We start from the raw sequence: 24096 nt of genomic DNA, 5'->3' as shown, positions 1-24096 counted from the left end.
AACGTATACGCCCTTTTTGGCCAAGCAAGCAAGCGGGCAATGCAAATCTGCACTACAAAGAAGTATCACTTCCCAACGGTCAAAAGGGACATCCACAAAATGTGTAAAAACCAGAAAGGCAAGACAGGCCCTGGAGAACAGGGAGCCTTGTTATGCTGATGGGCGGGATGTAAGTTGCCAACTGCCTCACTGGAGGAGTGCATTGTGTTCCCTAAAACAAGTAAACAACAGAGCTACAGAGCCAAGGGCACTTCCAGTCTAGGGAATATACCTTGGGAAAACTGAAAATCCATAAGACAGAGCCACCCCCAAATTGAGGGCTGCACTGCTTACAAGAACCTCAACCTGGGTACACCTGAAATATCCCAGGAAATGTAAAAATGGTTCCAAACATTGTGGAACTTACGTACGATGGAATATCCCTCAGCCACGAAATCAATGTCATAAGACCAGTAGCAGCAAAATGAGTGGATTCAGGTACGATGATTCTAAGGGAAAGAAGTCACACAGGAAAAGAAACTTATCATAAGATATCACTTAGGAAGATCCTGTAAACATGGCTACACATGAACTGAGTTAGGCAAGAGAACAGAGTCTCACATTTAGAAAACACTCTTATGCCTGCTTAAGGGGGAAGGAGAGGTGGGGTGATGCATCAAACCAGAGTTTGATATAAGCACAGGTACTGTTCCAAAAACCAACTATGGAATAGACAAGACCTACACCTTCCTCAGTGAAAGGGACTCAAAACCCCATATTTCCCGCAGAGGAATAGATCTGACTAGTAAGAATCTTAAAACCTATGTATTGATATGTCTCCGTAAGGGAATCAAGTGTGTCTAGACTGGCACAAACATGGCAGCGAGAATCAGCTCAAACCCACTCTAAAAAGGAATTTCAAAAACAGAACAAAGAAACAGGGAAATTCTTTACAATTCCTTCAGGGTCTCTGATGCAACCTGGAATGACCCTATCTACGATGACAGCTGGATGTGGCATGAGGCTGGACACTTGGGACTGAGAGGATTGGTGAGATTGGGTGAGCAAATGCAGACCCTTTAAAGCAATAATGCATGGCAACCATTCCATGGGTCCCACCTCTCTAGGTTGAAGGGAATATTACTACAGCTATAACATGTACGGGAAACCTAGAGAATGGACACACTGTGAATACGAAAGGTTTCTAAAACTCAACGAAGAGTCCCTCTCCTGGTGCTCCGGTTTGACTTTCCAACAGCTTTACTATCAATCTCCCAACTTGGAGAGACAGCCCCTTTAAGCTCCTGGTTCACACAGGTTGCCCATTTGGCAGAGGAGGAAAGGGAAGAGGGAGAACCAATGAGAGAGTAGCTGTTAGGCATTTGGATGGGCACATGTCACTCTAATTTCCCGGCAGGAAGAAGAATTTACCAAAGTCTCAGCCACCCACCGGGAACCAGTATAGGTCCTGAACCAAATGTTTGGACTTGCGTTCAGCTCACAAAAAACGAGTTGAAAAATGGAGCTCAGGGGCACAGCAATTCACAAACTGGCAGAGTAATCAAGGCCAACTATCGTCCAAAAATCTGTTGAGGGAAGGCAACGAGGCGGACTTGAATGCGAGGCAGAATAGCAGGAAACAGATTTCAAGAGGTACGTTAGAATCGCCTGTAAAGCACAGGAAGAGGGGCACAACTTCGACAATGATGCACTTGGCCAAAAAGGGCGTATGCGTTTTCTCCTGAATATATTCAGGAGAAAACGCATACGCCCTTTTTGGCCAAGCAAGCAAGCGGGCAATGCAAATCTGCACTACAAAGAAGTATCACTTCCCACCGGTCAAAAGGGACATCCACAAAATGTGTAAAAACCAGAAAGGCAAGACAGGCCCTGGAGAACAGGGAGCCTTGTTATGCTGATGGGCGGGATGTAAGTTGCCAACTGCCTCACTGGAGGAGTGCATTGTGTTCCCTAAAACAAGTAAACAACAGAGCTACAGAGCCAAGGGCACTTCCAGTCTAGGGAATATACCTTGGGAAAACTGAAAATCCATAAGACAGAGCCACCCCCAAATTGAGGGCTGCACTGCTTACAAGAACCTCAACCTGGGTACACCTGAAATATCCCAGGAAATGTAAAAATGGTTCCAAACATTGTGGAACTTACGTACGATGGAATATCCCTCAGCCACGAAATCAATGTCATAAGACCAGTAGCAGCAAAATGAGTGGATTCAGGTACGATGATTCTAAGGGAAAGAAGTCACACAGGAAAAGAAACTTATCATAAGATATCACTTAGGAAGATCCTGTAAACATGGCTACACATGAACTGAGTTAGGCAAGAGAACAGAGTCTCACATTTAGAAAACACTCTTATGCCTGCTTAAGGGGGAAGGAGAGGTGGGGTGATGCATCAAACCAGAGTTTGATATAAGCACAGGTACTGTTCCAAAAACCAACTATGGAATAGACAAGACCTACACCTTCCTCAGTGAAAGGGACTCAAAACCCCATATTCCCCGCAGAGGAATAGATCTGACTAGTAAGAATCTTAAAACCTATGTATTGATATGTCTCCGTAAGGGAATCAAGTGTGTCTAGACTGGCATAAACATGGCAGCGAGAATCAGCTCAAACCCACTCTAAAAAGGAATTTCAAAAACAGAACAAAGAAACAGGGAAATTCTTTACAATTCCTTCAGGGTCTCTGATGCAACCTGGAATGACCCTATCTACGATGACAGCTGGATGTGGCATGAGGCTGGACACTTGGGACTGAGAGGATTGGTGAGATTGGGTGAGCAAATGCAGACCCTTTAAAGCAATAATGCATGGCAACCATTCCATGGGTCCCACCTCTCCAGGTTGAAGGGAATATTACTACAGCTATAACATGTACGGGAAACCTAGAGAATGGACACACTGTGAATACGAAAGGTTTCTAAAACTCAACGAAGAGTCCCTCTCCTGGTGCTCCGGTTTGACTTTCCAACAGCTTTACTATCAATCTCCCAACTTGGAGAGACAGCCCCTTTAAGCTCCTGGTTCACACAGGTTGCCCATTTGGCAGAGGAGGAAAGGGAAGAGGGAGAACCAATGAGAGAGTAGCTGTTAGGCATTTGGATGGGCACATGTCACTCTAATTTCCCGGCAGGAAGAAGAATTCACCAAAGTCTCAGCCACCCACCGGGAACCAGTATAGGTCCTGAACCAAATGTTTGGACTTGCGTTCAGCTCACAAAAAACGAGTTGAAAAATGGAGCTCAGGGGCACAGCAATTCACAAACTGGCAGAGTAATCAAGGCCAACTATCGTCCAAAAATCTGTTGAGGGAAGGCAACGAGGCGGACTTGAATGCGAGGCAGAATAGCAGGAAACAGATTTCAAGAGGTACGTTAGAATCGCCTGTAAAGCACAGGAAGAGGGGCACAACTTCGACAATGATGCACTTGGCCAAAAAGGGCGTATGCGTTTTCTCCTGAATATATTCAGGAGAAAACGCATACGCCCTTTTTGGCCAAGCAAGCAAGCGGGCAATGCAAATCTGCACTACAAAGAAGTATCACTTCCCACCGGTCAAAAGGGACATCCACAAAATGTGTAAAAACCAGAAAGGCAAGACAGGCCCTGGAGAACAGGGAGCCTTGTTATGCTGATGGGCGGGATGTAAGTTGCCAACTGCCTCACTGGAGGAGTGCATTGTGTTCCCTAAAACAAGTAAACAACAGAGCTACAGAGCCAAGGGCACTTCCAGTCTAGGGAATATACCTTGGGAAAACTGAACATCCATAAGACAGAGCCACCCCCAAATTGAGGGCTGCACTGCTTACAAGAACCTCAACCTGGGTACACCTGAAATATCCCAGGAAATGTAAAAATGGTTCAAAACATTGTGGAACTTACGTACGATGGAATATCCCTCAGCCACGAAATCAATGTCATAAGACCAGTAGCAGCAAAATGAGTGGATTCAGGTACGATGATTCTAAGGGAAAGAAGTCACACAGGAAAAGAAACTTATCATAAGATATCACTTAGGAAGATCCTGTAAACATGGCTACACATGAACTGAGTTAGGCAAGAGAACAGAGTCTCACATTTAGAAAACACTCTTATGCCTGCTTAAGGGGGAAGGAGAGGTGGGGTGATGCATCAAACCAGAGTTTGATATAAGCACAGGTACTGTTCCAAAAACCAACTATGGAATAGACAAGACCTACACCTTCCTCAGTGAAAGGGACTCAAAACCCCATATTCCCCGCAGAGGAATAGATCTGACTAGTAAGAATCTTAAAACCTATGTATTGATATGTCTCCGTAAGGGAATCAAGTGTGTCTAGACTGGCATAAACATGGCAGCGAGAATCAGCTCAAACCCACTCTAAAAAGGAATTTCAAAAACAGAACAAAGAAACAGGGAAATTCTTTACAATTCCTTCAGGGTCTCTGATGCAACCTGGAATGACCCTATCTATGATGACAGCTGGATGTGGCATGAGGTTGGACACTTGGGACTGAGAGGATTGGTGAGATTGGGTGAGCAAATGCAGACCCTTTAAAGCAATAATGCATGGCAACCATTCCATGGGTCCCAACTCTCCAGGTTGAAGGGAATATTACTACAGCTATAACATGTACGGGAAACCTAGAGAATGGACACACTGTGAATACGAAAGGTTTCTAAAACTCAACGAAGAGTCCCTCTCCTGGTGCTCCGGTTTGACTTTCCAACAGCTTTACTATCAATCTCCCAACTTGGAGAGACAGCCCCTTTAAGCTCCTGGTTCACACAGGTTGCCCATTTGGCAGAGGAGGAAAGGGAAGAGGGAGAACCAATGAGAGAGTAGCTGTTAGGCATTTGGATGGGCACATGTCACTCTAATTTCCCGGCAGGAAGAAGAATTCACCAAAGTCTCAGCCACCCACCGGGAACCAGTATAGGTCCTGAACCAAATGTTTGGACTTGCGTTCAGCTCACAAAAAACGAGTTGAAAAATGGAGCTCAGGGGCACAGCAATTCACAAACTGGCAGAGTAATCAAGGCCAACTATCGTCCAAAAATCTGTTGAGGGAAGGCAACGAGGCGGACTTGAATGCGAGGCAGAATAGCAGGAAACAGATTTCAAGAGGTACGTTAGAATCGCCTGTAAAGCACAGGAAGAGGGGCACAACTTCGACAATGATGCACTTGGCCAAAAAGGGCGTATGCGTTTTCTCCTGAATATATTCAGGAGAAAACGCATATGCCCTTTTTGGCCAAGCAAGCAAGCGGGCAATGCAAATCTGCACTACAAAGAAGTATCACTTCCCAACGGTCAAAAGGGACATCCACAAAATGTGTAAAAACCAGAAAGGCAAGACAGGCCCTGGAGAACAGGGAGCCTTGTTATGCTGATGGGCGGGATGTAAGTTGCCAACTGCCTCACTGGAGGAGTGCATTGTGTTCCCTAAAACAAGTAAACAACAGAGCTACAGAGCCAAGGGCACTTCCAGTCTAGGGAATATACCTTGGGAAAACTGAAAATCCATAAGACAGAGCCACCCCCAAATTGAGGGCTGCACTGCTTACAAGAACCTCAACCTGGGTACACCTGAAATATCCCAGGAAATATAAAAATGGTTCAAAACATTGTGGAACTTACGTACGATGGAATATCCCTCAGCCACGAAATCAATGTCATAAGACCAGTAGCAGCAAAATGAGTGGATTCAGGTACGATGATTCTAAGGGAAAGAAGTCACACAGGAAAAGAAACTTATCATAAGATATCACTTAGGAAGATCCTGTAAACATGGCTACACATGAACTGAGTTAGGCAAGAGAACAGAGTCTCACATTTAGAAAACACTCTTATGCCTGCTTAAGGGGGAAGGAGAGGTGGGGTGATGCATCAAACCAGAGTTTGATATAAGCACAGGTACTGTTCCAAAAACCAACTATGGAATAGACGAGACCTACACCTTCCTCAGTGAAAGGGACTCAAAACCCCATATTCCCCGCAGAGGAATAGATCTGACTAGTAAGAATCTTAAAACCTATGTATTGATATGTCTCCGTAAGGGAATCAAGTGTGTCTAGACTGGCATAAACATGGCAGCGAGAATCAGCTCAAACCCACTCTAAAAAGGAATTTCAAAAACAGAACAAAGAAACAGGGAAATTCTTTACAATTCCTTCAGGGTCTCTGATGCAACCTGGAATGACCCTATCTACGATGACAGCTGGATGTGGCATGAGGCTGGACACTTGGGACTGAGAGGATTGGTGAGATTGGGTGAGCAAATGCAGACCCTTTAAAGCAATAATGCATGGCAACCATTCCATGGGTCCCACCTCTCCAGGTTGAAGGGAATATTACTACAGCTATAACATGTACGGGAAACCTAGAGAATGGACACACTGTGAATACGAAAGGTTTCTAAAACTCAACGAAGAGTCCCTCTCCTGGTGCTCCGGTTTGACTTTCCAACAGCTTTACTATCAATCTCCCAACTTGGAGAGACAGCCCCTTTAAGCTCCTGGTTCACACAGGTTGCCCATTTGGCAGAGGAGGAAAGGGAAGAGGGAGAACCAATGAGAGAGTAGCTGTTAGGCATTTGGATGGGCACATGTCACTCTAATTTCCCGGCAGGAAGAAGAATTCACCAAAGTCTCAGCCACCCACCGGGAACCAGTATAGGTCCTGAACCAAATGTTTGGACTTGCGTTCAGCTCACAAAAAACGAGTTGAAAAATGGAGCTCAGGGGCACAGCAATTCACAAACTGGCAGAGTAATCAAGGCCAACTATCGTCCAAAAATCTGTTGAGGGAAGGCAACGAGGCGGACTTGAATGCGAGGCAGAATAGCAGGAAACAGATTTCAAGAGGTACGTTAGAATCGCCTGTAAAGCACAGGAAGAGGGGCACAACTTCGACAGTGATGCACTTGGCCAAAAAGGGCGTATGCGTTTTCTCCTGAATATATTCAGGAGAAAACGCATACGCCCTTTTTGGCCAAGCAAGCAAGCGGGCAATGCAAATCTGCACTACAAAGAAGTATCACTTCCCACCGGTCAAAAGGGACATCCACAAAATGTGTAAAAACCAGAAAGGCAAGACAGGCCCTGGAGAACAGGGAGCCTTGTTATGCTGATGGGCGGGATGTAAGTTGCCAACTGCCTCACTGGAGGAGTGCATTGTGTTCCCTAAAACAAGTAAACAACAGAGCTACAGAGCCAAGGGCACTTCCAGTCTAGGGAATATACCTTGGGAAAACTGAAAATCCATAAGACAGAGCCACCCCCAAATTGAGGGCTGCACTGCTTACAAGAACCTCAACCTGGGTACACCTGAAATATCCCAGGAAATGTAAAAATGGTTCAAAACATTGTGGAACTTACGTACGATGGAATATCCCTCAGCCACGAAATCAATGTCATAAGACCAGTAGCAGCAAAATGAGTGGATTCAGGTACGATGATTCTAAGGGAAAGAAGTCACACAGGAAAAGAAACTTATCATAAGATATCACTTAGGAAGATCCTGTAAACATGGCTACACATGAACTGAGTTAGGCAAGAGAACAGAGTCTCACATTTAGAAAACACTCTTATGCCTGCTTAAGGGGGAAGGAGAGGTGGGGTGATGCATCAAACCAGAGTTTGATATAAGCACAGGTACTGTTCCAAAAACCAACTATGGAATAGACAAGACCTACACCTTCCTCAGTGAAAGGGACTCAAAACCCCATATTCCCCGCAGAGGAATAGATCTGACTAGTAAGAATCTTAAAACCTATGTATTGATATGTCTCCGTAAGGGAATCAAGTGTGTCTAGACTGGCATAAACATGGCAGCGAGAATCAGCTCAAACCCACTCTAAAAAGGAATTTCAAAAACAGAACAAAGAAACAGGGAAATTCTTTACAATTCCTTCAGGGTCTCTGATGCAACCTGGAATGACCCTATCTACGATGACAGCTGGATGTGGCATGAGGCTGGACACTTGGGACTGAGAGGATTGGTGAGATTGGGTGAGCAAATGCAGACCCTTTAAAGCAATAATGCATGGCAACCATTCCATGGGTCCCACCTCTCCAGGTTGAAGGGAATATTACTACAGCTATAACATGTACGGGAAACCTAGAGAATGGACACACTGTGAATACGAAAGGTTTCTAAAACTCAACGAAGAGTCCCTCTCCTGGTGCTCCGGTTTGACTTTCCAACAGCTTTACTATCAATCTCCCAACTTGGAGAGACAGCCCCTTTAAGCTCCTGGTTCACACAGGTTGCCCATTTGGCAGAGGAGGAAAGGGAAGAGGGAGAACCAATGAGAGAGTAGCTGTTAGGCATTTGGATGGGCACATGTCACTCTAATTTCCCGGCAGGAAGAAGAATTCACCAAAGTCTCAGCCACCCACCGGGAACCAGTATAGGTCCTGAACCAAATGTTTGGACTTGCGTTCAGCTCACAAAAAACGAGTTGAAAAATGGAGCTCAGGGGCACAGCAATTCACAAACTGGCAGAGTAATCAAGGCCAACTATCGTCCAAAAATCTGTTGAGGGAAGGCAACGAGGCGGACTTGAATGCGAGGCAGAATAGCAGGAAACAGATTTCAAGAGGTACGTTAGAATCGCCTGTAAAACACAGGAAGAGGGGCACAACTTCGACAATGATGCACTTGGCCAAAAAGGGCGTATGCGTTTTCTCCTGAATATATTCAGGAGAAAACGCATACGCCCTTTTTGGCCAAGCAAGCAAGCGGGCAATGCAAATCTGCACTACAAAGAAGTATCACTTCCCACCGGTCAAAAGGGACATCCACAAAATGTGTAAAAACCAGAAAGGCAAGACAGGCCCTGGAGAACAGGGAGCCTTGTTATGCTGATGGGCGGGATGTAAGTTGCCAACTGCCTCACTGGAGGAGTGCATTGTGTTCCCTAAAACAAGTAAACAACAGAGCTACAGAGCCAAGGGCACTTCCAGTCTAGGGAATATACCTTGGGAAAACTGAAAATCCACAAGACAGAGCCACCCCCAAATTGAGGGCTGCACTGCTTACAAGAACCTCAACCTGGGTACACCTGAAATATCCCAGGAAATATAAAAATGGTTCCAAACATTGTGGAACTTACGTACGATGGAATATCCCTCAGCCACGAAATCAATGTCATAAGACCAGTAGCAGCAAAATGAGTGGATTCAGGTACGATGATTCTAAGGGAAAGAAGTCACACGGGAAAAGAAACTTATCATAAGATATCACTTAGGAAGATCCTGTAAACATGGCAACACATGAACTGAGTTAGGCAAGAGAACAGAGTCTCACATTTAGAAAACACTCTTATGCCTGCTTAAGGGGGAAGGAGAGGTGGGGTGATGCATCAAACCAGAGTTTGATATAAGCACAGGTACTGTTCCAAAAACCAACTATGGAATAGACAAGACCTACACCTTCCTCAGTGAAAGGGACTCAAAACCCCATATTTCCCGCAGAGGAATAGATCTGACTAGTAAGAATCTTAAAACCTATGTATTGATATGTCTCCGTAAGGGAATCAAGTGTGTCTAGACTGGCATAAACATGGCAGCGAGAATCAGCTCAAACCCACTCTAAAAAGGAATTTCAAAAACAGAACAAAGAAACAGGGAAATTCTTTACAATTCCTTCAGGGTCTCTGATGCAACCTGGAATGACCCTATCTACGATGACAGCTGGATGTGGCATGAGGCTGGACACTTGGGACTGAGAGGATTGGTGAGATTGGGTGAGCAAATGCAGACCCTTTAAAGCAATAATGCATGGCTACCATTCCATGGGTCCCACCTCTCCAGGTTGAAGGGAATATTACTACAGCTATAACATGTACGGGAAACCTAGAGAATGGACACACTGTGAATACGAAAGGTTTCTAAAACTCAACGAAGAGTCCCTCTCCTGGTGCTCCGGTTTGACTTTCCAACAGCTTTACTATCAATCTCCCAACTTGGAGAGACAGCCCCTTTAAGCTCCTGGTTCACACAGGTTGCCCATTTGGCAGAGGAGGAAAGGGAAGAGGGAGAACCAATGAGAGAGTAGCTGTTAGGCATTTGGATGGGCACATGTCACTCTAATTTCCCGGCAGGAAGAAGAATTCACCAAAGTCTCAGCCACCCACCGGGAACCAGTATAGGTCCTGAACCAAATGTTTGGACTTGCGTTCAGCTCACAAAAAACGAGTTGAAAAATGGAGCTCAGGGGCACAGCAATTCACAAACTGGCAGAGTAATCAAGGCCAACTATCGTCCAAAAATCTGTTGAGGGAAGGCAACGAGGCGGACTTGAATGCGAGGCAGAATAGCAGGAAACAGATTTCAAGAGGTACGTTAGAATCGCCTGTAAAGCACAGGAAGAGGGGCACAACTTCGACAGTGATGCACTTGGCCAAAAAGGGCGTATGCGTTTTCTCCTGAATATATTCAGGAGAAAACGCATACGCCCTTTTTGGCCAAGCAAGCAAGCGGGCAATGCAAATCTGCACTACAAAGAAGTATCACTTCCCAACGGTCAAAAGGGACATCCACAAAATGTGTAAAAACCAGAAAGGCAAGACAGGCCCTGGAGAACAGGGAGCCTTGTTATGCTGATGGGCGGGATGTAAGTTGCCAACTGCCTCACTGGAGGAGTGCATTGTGTTCCCTAAAACAAGTAAACAACAGAGCTACAGAGCCAAGGGCACTTCCAGTCTAGGGAATATACCTTGGGAAAACTGAAAATCCATAAGACAGAGCCACCCCCAAATTGAGGGCTGCACTGCTTACAAGAACCTCAACCTGGGTACACCTGAAATATCCCAGGAAATATAAAAATGGTTCCAAACATTGTGGAACTTACGTACGATGGAATATCCCTCAGCCACGAAATCAATGTCATAAGACCAGTAGCAGCAAAATGAGTGGATTCAGGTACGATGATTCTAAGGGAAAGAAGTCACACGGGAAAAGAAACTTATCATAAGATATCACTTAGGATGATCCTGTAAACATGGCTACACATGAACTGAGTTAGGAAAGAGAACAGAGTCTCACATTTAGAAAACACTCTTATGCCTGCTTAAGGGGGAAGGAGAGGTGGGGTGATGCATCAAACCAGAGTTTGATATAAGCACAGGTACTGTTCCAAAAACCAACTATGGAATAGACAAGACCTACACCTTCCTCAGTGAAAGGGACTCAAAACCCCATATTTCCCGCAGAGGAATAGATCTGACTAGTAAGAATCTTAAAACCTATGTATTGATATGTCTCCGTAAGGGAATCAAGTGTGTCTAGACTGGCATAAACATGGCAGCGAGAATCAGCTCAAACCCACTCTAAAAAGGAATTTCAAAAACAGAACAAAGAAACAGGGAAATTCTTTACAATTCCTTCAGGGTCTCTGATGCAACCTGGAATGACCCTATCTACGATGACAGCTGGATGTGGCATGAGGCTGGACACTTGGGACTGAGAGGATTGGTGAGATTGGGTGAGCAAATGCAGACCCTTTAAAGCAATAATGCATGGCAACCATTCCATGGGTCCCACCTCTCCAGGTTGAAGGGTATATTACTACAGCTATAACATGTACGGGAAACCTAGAGAATGGACACACTGTGAATACGAAAGGTTTCTAAAACTCAACGAAGAGTCCCTCTCCTGGTGCTCCGGTTTGACTTTCCAACAGCTTTACTATCAATCTCCCAACTTGGAGAGACAGCCCCTTTAAGCTCCTGGTTCACACAGGTTGCCCATTTGGCAGAGGAGGAAAGGGAAGAGGGAGAACCAATGAGAGAGTAGCTGTTAGGCATTTGGATGGGCACATGTCACTCTAATTTCCCGGCAGGAAGAAGAATTCACCAAAGTCTCAGCCACCCACCGGGAACCAGTATAGGTCCTGAACCAAATGTTTGGACTTGCGTTCAGCTCACAAAAAACGAGTTGAAAAATGGAGCTCAGGGGCACAGCAATTCACAAACTGGCAGAGTAATCAAGGCCAACTATCGTCCAAAAATCTGTTGAGGGAAGGCAACGAGGCGGACTTGAATGCGAGGCAGAATAGCAGGAAACAGATTTCAAGAGGTACGTTAGAATCGCCTGTAAAGCACAGGAAGAGGGGCACAACTTCGACAGTGATGCACTTGGCCAAAAAGGGCGTATGCGTTTTCTCCTGAATATATTCAGGAGAAAACGCATACGCCCTTTTTGGCCAAGCAAGCAAGCGGGCAATGCAAATCTGCACTACAAAGAAGTATCACTTCCCAACGGTCAAAAGGGACATCCACAAAATGTGTAAAAACCAGAAAGGCAAGACAGGCCCTGGAGAACAGGGAGCCTTGTTATGCTGATGGGCGGGATGTAAGTTGCCAACTGCCTCACTGGAGGAGTGCATTGTGTTCCCTAAAACAAGTAAACAACAGAGCTACAGAGCCAAGGGCACTTCCAGTCTAGGGAATATACCTTGGGAAAACTGAAAATCCATAAGACAGAGCCACCCCCAAATTGAGGGCTGCACTGCTTACAAGAACCTCAACCTGGGTACACCTGAAATATCCCAGGAAATATAAAAATGGTTCCAAACATTGTGGAACTTACGTACGATGGAATATCCCTCAGCCACGAAATCAATGTCATAAGACCAGTAGCAGCAAAATGAGTGGATTCAGGTACGATGATTCTAAGGGAAAGAAGTCACACAGGAAAAGAAACTTATCATAAGATATCACTTAGGAAGATCCTGTAAACATGGCAACACATGAACTGAGTTAGGCAAGAGAACAGAGTCTCACATTTAGAAAACACTCTTATGCCTGCTTAAGGGGGAAGGAGAGGTGGGGTGATGCATCAAACCAGAGTTTGATATAAGCACAGGTACTGTTCCAAAAACCAACTATGGAATAGACAAGACCTACACCTTCCTCAGTGAAAGGGACTCAAAACCCCACATTTCCCGCAGAGGAATAGATCTGACTAGTAAGAATCTTAAAACCTATGTATTGATATGTCTCCGTAAGGGAATCAAGTGTGTCTAGACTGGCATAAACATGGCAGCGAGAATCAGCTCAAACCCACTCTAAAAAGGAATTTCAAAAACAGAACAAAGAAACAGGGAAATTCTTTACAATTCCTTCAGGGTCTCTGATGCAACCTGGAATGACCCTATCTACGATGACAGCTGGATGTGGCATGAGGCTGGACACTTGGGACTGAGAGGATTGGTGAGATTGGGTGAGCAAATGCAGACCCTTTAAAGCAATAATGCATGGCAACCATTCCATGGGTCCCACCTCTCCAGGTTGAAGGGAATATTACTACAGCTATAACATGTACGGGAAACCTAGAGAATGGACACACTGTGAATACGAAAGGTTTCTAAAACTCAACGAAGAGTCCCTCTCCTGGTGCTCCGGTTTGACTTTCCAACAGCTTTACTATCAATCTCCCAACTTGGAGAGACAGCCCCTTTAAGCTCCTGGTTCACACAGGTTGCCCATTTGGCAGAGGAGGAAAGGGAAGAGGGAGAACCAATGAGAGAGTAGCTGTTAGGCATTTGGATGGGCACATGTCACTCTAATTTCCCGGCAGGAAGAAGAATTCACCAAAGTCTCAGCCACCCACCGGGAACCAGTATAGGTCCTGAACCAAATGTTTGGACTTGCGTTCAGCTCACAAAAAACGAGTTGAAAAATGGAGCTCAGGGGCACAGCAATTCACAAACTGGCAGAGTAATCAAGGCCAACTATCGTCCAAAAATCTGTTGAGGGAAGGCAACGAGGCGGACTTGAATGCGAGGCAGAATAGCAGGAAACAGATTTCAAGAGGTACGTTAGAATCGCCTGTAAAGCACAGGAAGAGGGGCACAACTTCGACAATGATGCACTTGGCCAAAAAGGGCGTATGCGTTTTCTCCTGAATATATTCAGGAGAAAACGCATACGCCCTTTTTGGCCAAGCAAGCAAGCGGGCAATGCAAATCTGCACTACAAAGAAGTATCACTTCCCACCGGTCAAAAGGGACATCCACAAAATGTGTAAAAACCAGAAAGGCAAGACAGGCCCTGGAGAACAGGGAGCCTTGTTATGCTGATGGGCGGGATGTAAGTTGCCAACTGCCTCACTGGAGGAGTGCATTGTGTTCCCTAAAACAAGTAAACAACAGAGCTACAGAGCCAAGGGCACTTCCAGTCTAGGGAATATACCTTGGGAAAACTGAAAATCCATAAGACAGAGCCACCCCCAAATTGAGGGCTGCACTGCTTACAAGAACCTCAACCTGGGTACACCTGAAATATCCCAGGAAATGTAAAAATGGTTCCAAACATTGTGGAACTTACGTACGATGGAATATCCCTCAGCCACGAAATCAATGTCATAAGACCAGTAGCAGCAAAATGAGTGGATTCAGGTACGATGATTCTAAGGGAAAGAAGTCACACAGGAAAAGAAACTTATCATAAGATATCACTTAGGAAGATCCTGTAAACATGGCAACACATGAACTGAGTTAGGCAAGAGAACAGAGTCTCACATTTAGAAAACACTCTTATGCCTGCTTAAGGGGGAAGGAGAGGTGGGGTGATGCATCAAACCAGAGTTTGATATAAGCACAGGTACTGTTCCAAAAACCAACTATGGAATAGACAAGACCTACACCTTCCTCAGTGAAAGGGACTCAAAACCCCATATTCCCCGCAGAGGAATAGATCTGACTAGTAAGAATCTTAAAACCTATGTATTGATATGTCTCCGTAAGGGAATCAAGTGTGTCTAGACTGGCATAAACATGGCAGCGAGAATCAGCTCAAACCCACTCTAAAAAGGAATTTCAAAAACAGAACAAAGAAACAGGGAAATTCTTTACAATTCCTTCAGGGTCTCTGATGCAACCTGGAATGACCCTATCCACGATGACAGCTGGATGTGGCATGAGGCTGGACACTTGGGACTGAGAGGATTGGTGAGATTGGGTGAGCAAATGCAGACCCTTTAAAGCAATAATGCATGGCAACCATTCCATGGGTCCCACCTCTCCAGGTTGAAGGGAATATTACTACAGCTATAACATGTACGGGAACCCTAGAGAATGGACACACTGTGAATACGAAAGGTTTCTAAAACTCAACGAAGAGTCCCTCTCCTGGTGCTCCGGTTTGACTTTCCAACAGCTTTACTATCAATCTCCCAACTTGGAGAGACAGCCCCTTTAAGCTCCTGGTTCACACAGGTTGCCCATTTGGCAGAGGAGGAAAGGGAAGAGGGAGAACCAATGAGAGAGTAGCTGTTAGGCATTTGGATGGGCACATGTCACTCTAATTTCCCGGCAGGAAGAAGAATTCACCAAAGTCTCAGCCACCCACCGGGAACCAGTATAGGTCCTGAACCAAATGTTTGGACTTGCGTTCAGCTCACAAAAAACGAGTTGAAAAATGGAGCTCAGGGGCACAGCAATTCACAAACTGGCAGAGTAATCAAGGCCAACTATCGTCCAAAAATCTGTTGAGGGAAGGCAACGAGGCGGACTTGAATGCGAGGCAGAATAGCAGGAAACAGATTTCAAGAGGTACGTTAGAATCGCCTGTAAAGCACAGGAAGAGGGGCACAACTTCGACAGTGATGCACTTGGCCAAAAAGGGCGTATGCGTTTTCTCCTGAATATATTCAGGAGAAAACGCATACGCCCTTTTTGGCCAAGCAAGCAAGCGGGCAATGCAAATCTGCACTACAAAGAAGTATCACTTCCCACCGGTCAAAAGGGACATCCACAAAATGTGTAAAAACCAGAAAGGCAAGACAGGCCCTGGAGAACAGGGAGCCTTGTTATGCTGATGGGCGGGATGTAAGTTGCCAACTGCCTCACTGGAGGAGTGCATTGTGTTCCCTAAAACAAGTAAACAACAGAGCTACAGAGCCAAGGGCACTTCCAGTCTAGGGAATATACCTTGGGAAAACTGAAAATCCATAAGACAGAGCCACCCCCAAATTGAGGGCTGCACTGCTTACAAGAACCTCAACCTGGGTACACCTGAAATATCCCAGGAAATATAAAAATGGTTCCAAACATTGTGGAACTTACGTACGATGGAATATCCCTCAGCCACGAAATCAATGTCATAAGACCAGTAGCAGCAAAATGAGTGGATTCAGGTACGATGATTCTAAGGGAAAGAAGTCACACAGGAAAAGAAACTTATCATAAGATATCACTTAGGAAGATCCTGTAAACATGGCTACACATGAACTGAGTTAGGCAAGAGAACAGAGTCTCACATTTAGAAAACACTCTTATGCCTGCTTAAGGGGGAAGGAGAGGTGGGGTGATGCATCAAACCAGAGTTTGATATAAGCACAGGTACTGTTCCAAAAACCAACTATGGAATAGACAAGACCTACACCTTCCTCAGTGAAAGGGACTCAAAACCCCATATTTCCCGCAGAGGAATAGATCTGACTAGTAAGAATCTTAAAACCTATGTATTGATATGTCTCCGTAAGGGAATCAAGTGTGTCTAGACTGGCATAAACATGGCAGCGAGAATCAGCTCAAACCCACTCTAAAAAGGAATTTCAAAAACAGAACAAAGAAACAGGGAAATTCTTTACAATTCCTTCAGGGTCTCTGATGCAACCTGGAATGACCCTATCCACGATGACAGCTGGATGTGGCATGAGGCTGGACACTTGGGACTGAGAGGATTGGTGAGATTGGGTGAGCAAATGCAGACCCTTTAAAGCAATAATGCATGGCAACCATTCCATGGGTCCCACCTCTCCAGGTTGAAGGGAATATTACTACAGCTATAACATGTACGGGAAACCTAGAGAATGGACACACTGTGAATACGAAAGGTTTCTAAAACTCAACGAAGAGTCCCTCTCCTGGTGCTCCGGTTTGACTTTCCAACAGCTTTACTATCAATCTCCCAACTTGGAGAGACAGCCCCTTTAAGCTCCTGGTTCACACAGGTTGCCCATTTGGCAGAGGAGGAAAGGGAAGAGGGAGAACCAATGAGAGAGTAGCTGTTAGGCATTTGGATGGGCACATGTCACTCTAATTTCCCGGCAGGAAGAAGAATTCACCAAAGTCTCAGCCACCCACCGGGAACCAGTATAGGTCCTGAACCAAATGTTTGGACTTGCGTTCAGCTCACAAAAAACGAGTTGAAAAATGGAGCTCAGGGGCACAGCAATTCACAAACTGGCAGAGTAATCAAGGCCAACTATCGTCCAAAAATCTGTTGAGGGAAGGCAACGAGGCGGACTTGAATGCGAGGCAGAATAGCAGGAAACAGATTTCAAGAGGTACGTTAGAATCGCCTGTAAAGCACAGGAAGAGGGGCACAACTTCGACAGTGATGCACTTGGCCAAAAAGGGCGTATGCGTTTTCTCCTGAATATATTCAGGAGAAAACGCATACGCCCTTTTTGGCCAAGCAAGCAAGCGGGCAATGCAAATCTGCACTACAAAGAAGTATCACTTCCCAACGGTCAAAAGGGACATCCACAAAATGTGTAAAAACCAGAAAGGCAAGACAGGCCCTGGAGAACAGGGAGCCTTGTTATGCTGATGGGCGGGATGTAAGTTGCCAACTGCCTCACTGGAGGAGTGCATTGTGTTCCCTAAAACAAGTAAACAACAGAGCTACAGAGCCAAGGGCACTTCCAGTCTAGGGAATATACCTTGGGAAAACTGAAAATCCATAAGACAGAGCCACCCCCAAATTGAGGGCTGCACTGCTTACAAGAACCTCAACCTGGGTACACCTGAAATATCCCAGGAAATGTAAAAATGGTTCCAAACATTGTGGAACTTACGTACGATGGAATATCCCTCAGCCACGAAATCAATGTCATAAGACCAGTAGCAGCAAAATGAGTGGATTCAGGTACGATGATTCTAAGGGAAAGAAGTCACACAGGAAAAGAAACTTATCATAAGATATCACTTAGGAAGATCCTGTAAACATGGCTACACATGAACTGAGTTAGGCAAGAGAACAGAGTCTCACATTTAGAAAACACTCTTATGCCTGCTTAAGGGGGAAGGAGAGGTGGGGTGATGCATCAAACCAGAGTTTGATATAAGCACAGGTACTGTTCCAAAAACCAACTATGGAATAGACAAGACCTACACCTTCCTCAGTGAAAGGGACTCAAAACCCCATATTTCCCGCAGAGGAATAGATCTGACTAGTAAGAATCTTAAAACCTATGTATTGATATGTCTCCGTAAGGGAATCAAGTGTGTCTAGACTGGCATAAACATGGCAGCGAGAATCAGCTCAAACCCACTCTAAAATGGAATTTCAAAAACAGAACAAAGAAACAGGGAAATTCTTTACAATTCCTTCAGGGTCTCTGATGCAACCTGGAATGACCCTATCTACGATGACAGCTGGATGTGGCATGAGGCTGGACACTTGGGACTGAGAGGATTGGTGAGATTGGGTGAGCAAATGCAGACCCTTTAAAGCAATAATGCATGGCAACCATTCCATGGGTCCCACCTCTCCAGGTTGAAGGGAATATTACTACAGCTATAACATGTACGGGAAACCTAGAGAATGGACACACTGTGAATACGAAAGGTTTCTAAAACTCAACGAAGAGTCCCTCTCCTGGTGCTCCGGTTTGACTTTCCAACAGCTTTACTATCAATCTCCCAACTTGGAGAGACAGCCCCTTTAAGCTCCTGGTTCACACAGGTTGCCCATTTGGCAGAGGAGGAAAGGGAAGAGGGAGAACCAATGAGAGAGTAGCTGTTAGGCATTTGGATGGGCACATGTCACTCTAATTTCCCGGCAGGAAGAAGAATTCACCAAAGTCTCAGCCACCCACCGGGAACCAGTATAGGTCCTGAACCAAATGTTTGGACTTGCGTTCAGCTCACAAAAAACGAGTTGAAAAATGGAGCTCAGGGGCACAGCAATTCACAAACTGGCAGAGTAATCAAGGCCAACTATCGTCCAAAAATCTGTTGAGGGAAGGCAACGAGGCGGACTTGAATGCGAGGCAGAATAGCAGGAAACAGATTTCAAGAGGTACGTTAGAATCGCCTGTAAAGCACAGGAAGAGGGGCACAACTTCGACAATGATGCACTTGGCCAAAAAGGGCGTATGCGTTTTCTCCTGAATATATTCAGGAGAAAACGCATACGCCCTTTTTGGCCAAGCAAGCAAGCGGGCAATGCAAATCTGCACTACAAAGAAGTATCACTTCCCAACGGTCAAAAGGGACATCCACAAAATGTGTAAAAACCAGAAAGGCAAGACAGGCCCTGGAGAACAGGGAGCCTTGTTATGCTGATGGGCGGGATGTAAGTTGCCAACTGCCTCACTGGAGGAGTGCATTGTGTTCCCTAAAACAAGTAAACAACAGAGCTACAGAGCCAAGGGCACTTCCAGTCTAGGGAATATACCTTGGGAAAACTGAAAATCCATAAGACAGAGCCACCCCCAAATTGAGGGCTGCACTGCTTACAAGAACCTCAACCTGGGTACACCTGAAATATCCCAGGAAATATAAAAATGGTTCCAAACATTGTGGAACTTACGTACGATGGAATATCCCTCAGCCACGAAATCAATGTCATAAGACCAGTAGCAGCAAAATGAGTGGATTCAGGTACGATGATTCTAAGGGAAAGAAGTCACACAGGAAAAGAAACTTATCATAAGATATCACTTAGGAAGATCCTGTAAACATGGCAACACATGAACTGAGTTAGGCAAGAGAACAGAGTCTCACATTTAGAAAACACTCTTATGCCTGCTTAAGGGGGAAGGAGAGGTGGGGTGATGCATCAAACCAGAGTTTGATATAAGCACAGGTACTGTTCCAAAAACCAACTATGGAATAGACAAGACCTACACCTTCCTCAGTGAAAGGGACTCAAAACCCCATATTTCCCGCAGAGGAATAGATCTGACTAGTAAGAATCTTAAAACCTATGTATTGATATGTCTCCGTAAGGGAATCAAGTGTGTCTAGACTGGCATAAACATGGCAGCGAGAATCAGCTCAAACCCACTCTAAAAAGGAATTTCAAAAACAGAACAAAGAAACAGGGAAATTCTTTACAATTCCTTCAGGGTCTCTGATGCAACCTGGAATGACCCTATCTACGATGACAGCTGGATGTGGCATGAGGCTGGACACTTGGGACTGAGAGGATTGGTGAGATTGGGTGAGCAAATGCAGACCCTTTAAAGCAATAATGCATGGCAACCATTCCATGGGTCCCACCTCTCCAGGTTGAAGGGAATATTACTACAGCTATAACATGTACGGGAAACCTAGAGAATGGACACACTGTGAATACGAAAGGTTTCTAAAACTCAACGAAGAGTCCCTCTCCTGGTGCTCCGGTTTGACTTTCCAACAGCTTTACTATCAATCTCCCAACTTGGAGAGACAGCCCCTTTAAGCTCCTGGTTCACACAGGTTGCCCATTTGGCAAAGGAGGAAAGGGAAGAGGGAGAACCAATGAGAGAGTAGCTGTTAGGCATTTGGATGGGCACATGTCACTCTAATTTCCCGGCAGGAAGAAGAATTCACCAAAGTCTCAGCCACCCACCGGGAACCAGTATAGGTCCTGAACCAAATGTTTGGACTTGCGTTCAGCTCACAAAAAACGAGTTGAAAAATGGAGCTCAGGGGCACAGCAATTCACAAACTGGCAGAGTAATCAAGGCCAACTATCGTCCAAAAATCTGTTGAGGGAAGGCAACGAGGCAGACTTGAATGCGAGGCAGAATAGCAGGAAACAGATTTCAAGAGGTACGTTAGAATCGCCTGTAAAGCACAGGAAGAGGGGCACAACTTCGACAGAGATGCACTTGGCCAAAAAGGGCGTATGCGTTTTCTCCTGAATATATTCAGGAGAAAACGCATACGCCCTTTTTGGCCAAGCAAGCAAGCGGGCAATGCAAATCTGCACTACAAAGAAGTATCACTTCCCAACGGTCAAAAGGGACATCCACAAAATGTGTAAAAACCAGAAAGGCAAGACAGGCCCTGGAGAACAGGGAGCCTTGTTATGCTGATGGGCGGGATGTAAGTTGCCAACTGCCTCACTGGAGGAGTGCATTGTGTTCCCTAAAACAAGTAAACAACAGAGCTACAGAGCCAAGGGCACTTCCAGTCTAGGGAATATACCTTGGGAAAACTGAAAATCCATAAGACAGAGCCACCCCCAAATTGAGGGCTGCACTGCTTACAAGAACCTCAACCTGGGTACACCTGAAATATCCCAGGAAATATAAAAATGGTTCCAAACATTGTGGAACTTACGTACGATGGAATATCCCTCAGCCACGAAATCAATGTCATAAGACCAGTAGCAGCAAAATGAGTGGATTCAGGTACGATGATTCTAAGGGAAAGAAGTCACACGGGAAAAGAAACTTATCATAAGATATCACTTAGGAAGATCCTGTAAACATGGCTACACATGAACTGAGTTAGGAAAGAGAACAGAGTCTCACATTTAGAAAACACTCTTATGCCTGCTTAAGGGGGAAGGAGAGGTGGGGTGATGCATCAAACCAGAGTTTGATATAAGCACAGGTACTGTTCCAAAAACCAACTATGGAATAGACAAGACCTACACCTTCCTCAGTGAAAGGGACTCAAAACCCCATATTTCCCGCAGAGGAATAGATCTGACTAGTAAGAATCTTAAAACCTATGTATTGATATGTCTCCGTAAGGGAATCAAGTGTGTCTAGACTGGCATAAACATGGCAGCGAGAATCAGCTCAAACCCACTCTAAAAAGGAATTTCAAAAACAGAACAAAGAAACAGGGAAATTCTTTACAATTCCTTCAGGGTCTCTGATGCAACCTGGAATGACCCTATCTACGATGACAGCTGGATGTGGCATGAGGCTGGACACTTGGGACTGAGAGGATTGGTGAGATTGGGTGAGCAAATGCAGACCCTTTAAAGCAATAATGCATGGCAACCATTCCATGGGTCCCACCTCTCCAGGTTGAAGGGAATATTACTACAGCTATAACATGTACGGGAACCCTAGAGAATGGACACACTGTGAATACGAAAGGTTTCTAAAACTCAACGAAGAGTCCCTCTCCTGGTGCTCCGGTTTGACTTTCCAACAGCTTTACTATCAATCTCCCAACTTGGAGAGACAGCCCCTTTAAGCTCCTGGTTCACACAGGTTGCCCATTTGGCAGAGGAGGAAAGGGAAGAGGGAGAACCAATGAGAGAGTAGCTGTTAGGCATTTGGATGGGCACATGTCACTCTAATTTCCCGGCAGGAAGAAGAATTCACCAAAGTCTCAGCCACCCACCGGGAACCAGTATAGGTCCTGAACCAAATGTTTGGACTTGCGTTCAGCTCACAAAAAACGAGTTGAAAAATGGAGCTCAGGGGCACAGCAATTCACAAACTGGCAGAGTAATCAAGGCCAACTATCGTCCAAAAATCTGTTGAGGGAAGGCAACGAGGCGGACTTGAATGCGAGGCAGAATAGCAGGAAACAGATTTCAAGAGGTACGTTAGAATCGCCTGTAAAGCACAGGAAGAGGGGCACAACTTCGACAGTGATGCACTTGGCCAAAAAGGGCGTATGCGTTTTCTCCTGAATATATTCAGGAGAAAACGCATACGCCCTTTTTGGCCAAGCAAGCAAGCGGGCAATGCAAATCTGCACTACAAAGAAGTATCACTTCCCAACGGTCAAAAGGGACATCCACAAAATGTGTAAAAACCAGAAAGGCAAGACAGGCCCTGGAGAACAGGGAGCCTTGTTATGCTGATGGGCGGGATGTAAGTTGCCAACTGCCTCACTGGAGGAGTGCATTGTGTTCCCTAAAACAAGTAAACAACAGAGCTACAGAGCCAAGGGCACTTCCAGTCTAGGGAATATACCTTGGGAAAACTGAAAATCCATAAGACAGAGCCACCCCCAAATTGAGGGCTGCACTGCTTACAAGAACCTCAACCTGGGTACACCTGAAATATCCCAGGAAATATAAAAATGGTTCCAAACATTGTGGAACTTACGTACGATGGAATATCCCTCAGCCACGAAATCAATGTCATAAGACCAGTAGCAGCAAAATGAGTGGATTCAGGTACGATGATTCTAAGGGAAAGAAGTCACACAGGAAAAGAAACTTATCATAAGATATCACTTAGGAAGATCCTGTAAACATGGCAACACATGAACTGAGTTAGGCAAGAGAACAGAGTCTCACATTTAGAAAACACTCTTATGCCTGCTTAAGGGGGAAGGAGAGGTGGGGTGATGCATCAAACCAGAGTTTGATATAAGCACAGGTACTGTTCCAAAAACCAACTATGGAATAGACAAGACCTACACCTTCCTCAGTGAAAGGGACTCAAAACCCCACATTTCCCGCAGAGGAATAGATCTGACTAGTAAGAATCTTAAAACCTATGTATTGATATGTCTCCGTAAGGGAATCAAGTGTGTCTAGACTGGCATAAACATGGCAGCGAGAATCAGCTCAAACCCACTCTAAAAAGGAATTTCAAAAACAGAACAAAGAAACAGGGAAATTCTTTACAATTCCTTCAGGGTCTCTGATGCAACCTGGAATGACCCTATCTACGATGACAGCTGGATGTGGCATGAGGCTGGACACTTGGGACTGAGAGGATTGGTGAGATTGGGTGAGCAAATGCAGACCCTTTAAAGCAATAATGCATGGCAACCATTCCATGGGTCCCACCTCTCCAGGTTGAAGGGAATATTACTACAGCTATAACATGTACGGGAAACCTAGAGAATGGACACACTGTGAATACGAAAGGTTTCTAAAACTCAACGAAGAGTCCCTCTCCTGGTGCTCCGGTTTGACTTTCCAACAGCTTTACTATCAATCTCCCAACTTGGAGAGACAGCCCCTTTAAGCTCCTGGTTCACACAGGTTGCCCATTTGGCAGAGGAGGAAAGGGAAGAGGGAGAACCAATGAGAGAGTAGCTGTTAGGCATTTGGATGGGCACATGTCACTCTAATTTCCCGGCAGGAAGAAGAATTCACCAAAGTCTCAGCCACCCACCGGGAACCAGTATAGGTCCTGAACCAAATGTTTGGACTTGCGTTCAGCTCACAAAAAACG

This window comes from Mesoplodon mirus, assembly GCF_964341445.2.
Source record: "Mesoplodon mirus genome assembly, chromosome: 8".
Taxonomy (NCBI): Eukaryota; Metazoa; Chordata; class Mammalia; order Artiodactyla; family Ziphiidae; genus Mesoplodon; species Mesoplodon mirus.
This window is presented reverse-complemented; position numbering follows the sequence as displayed.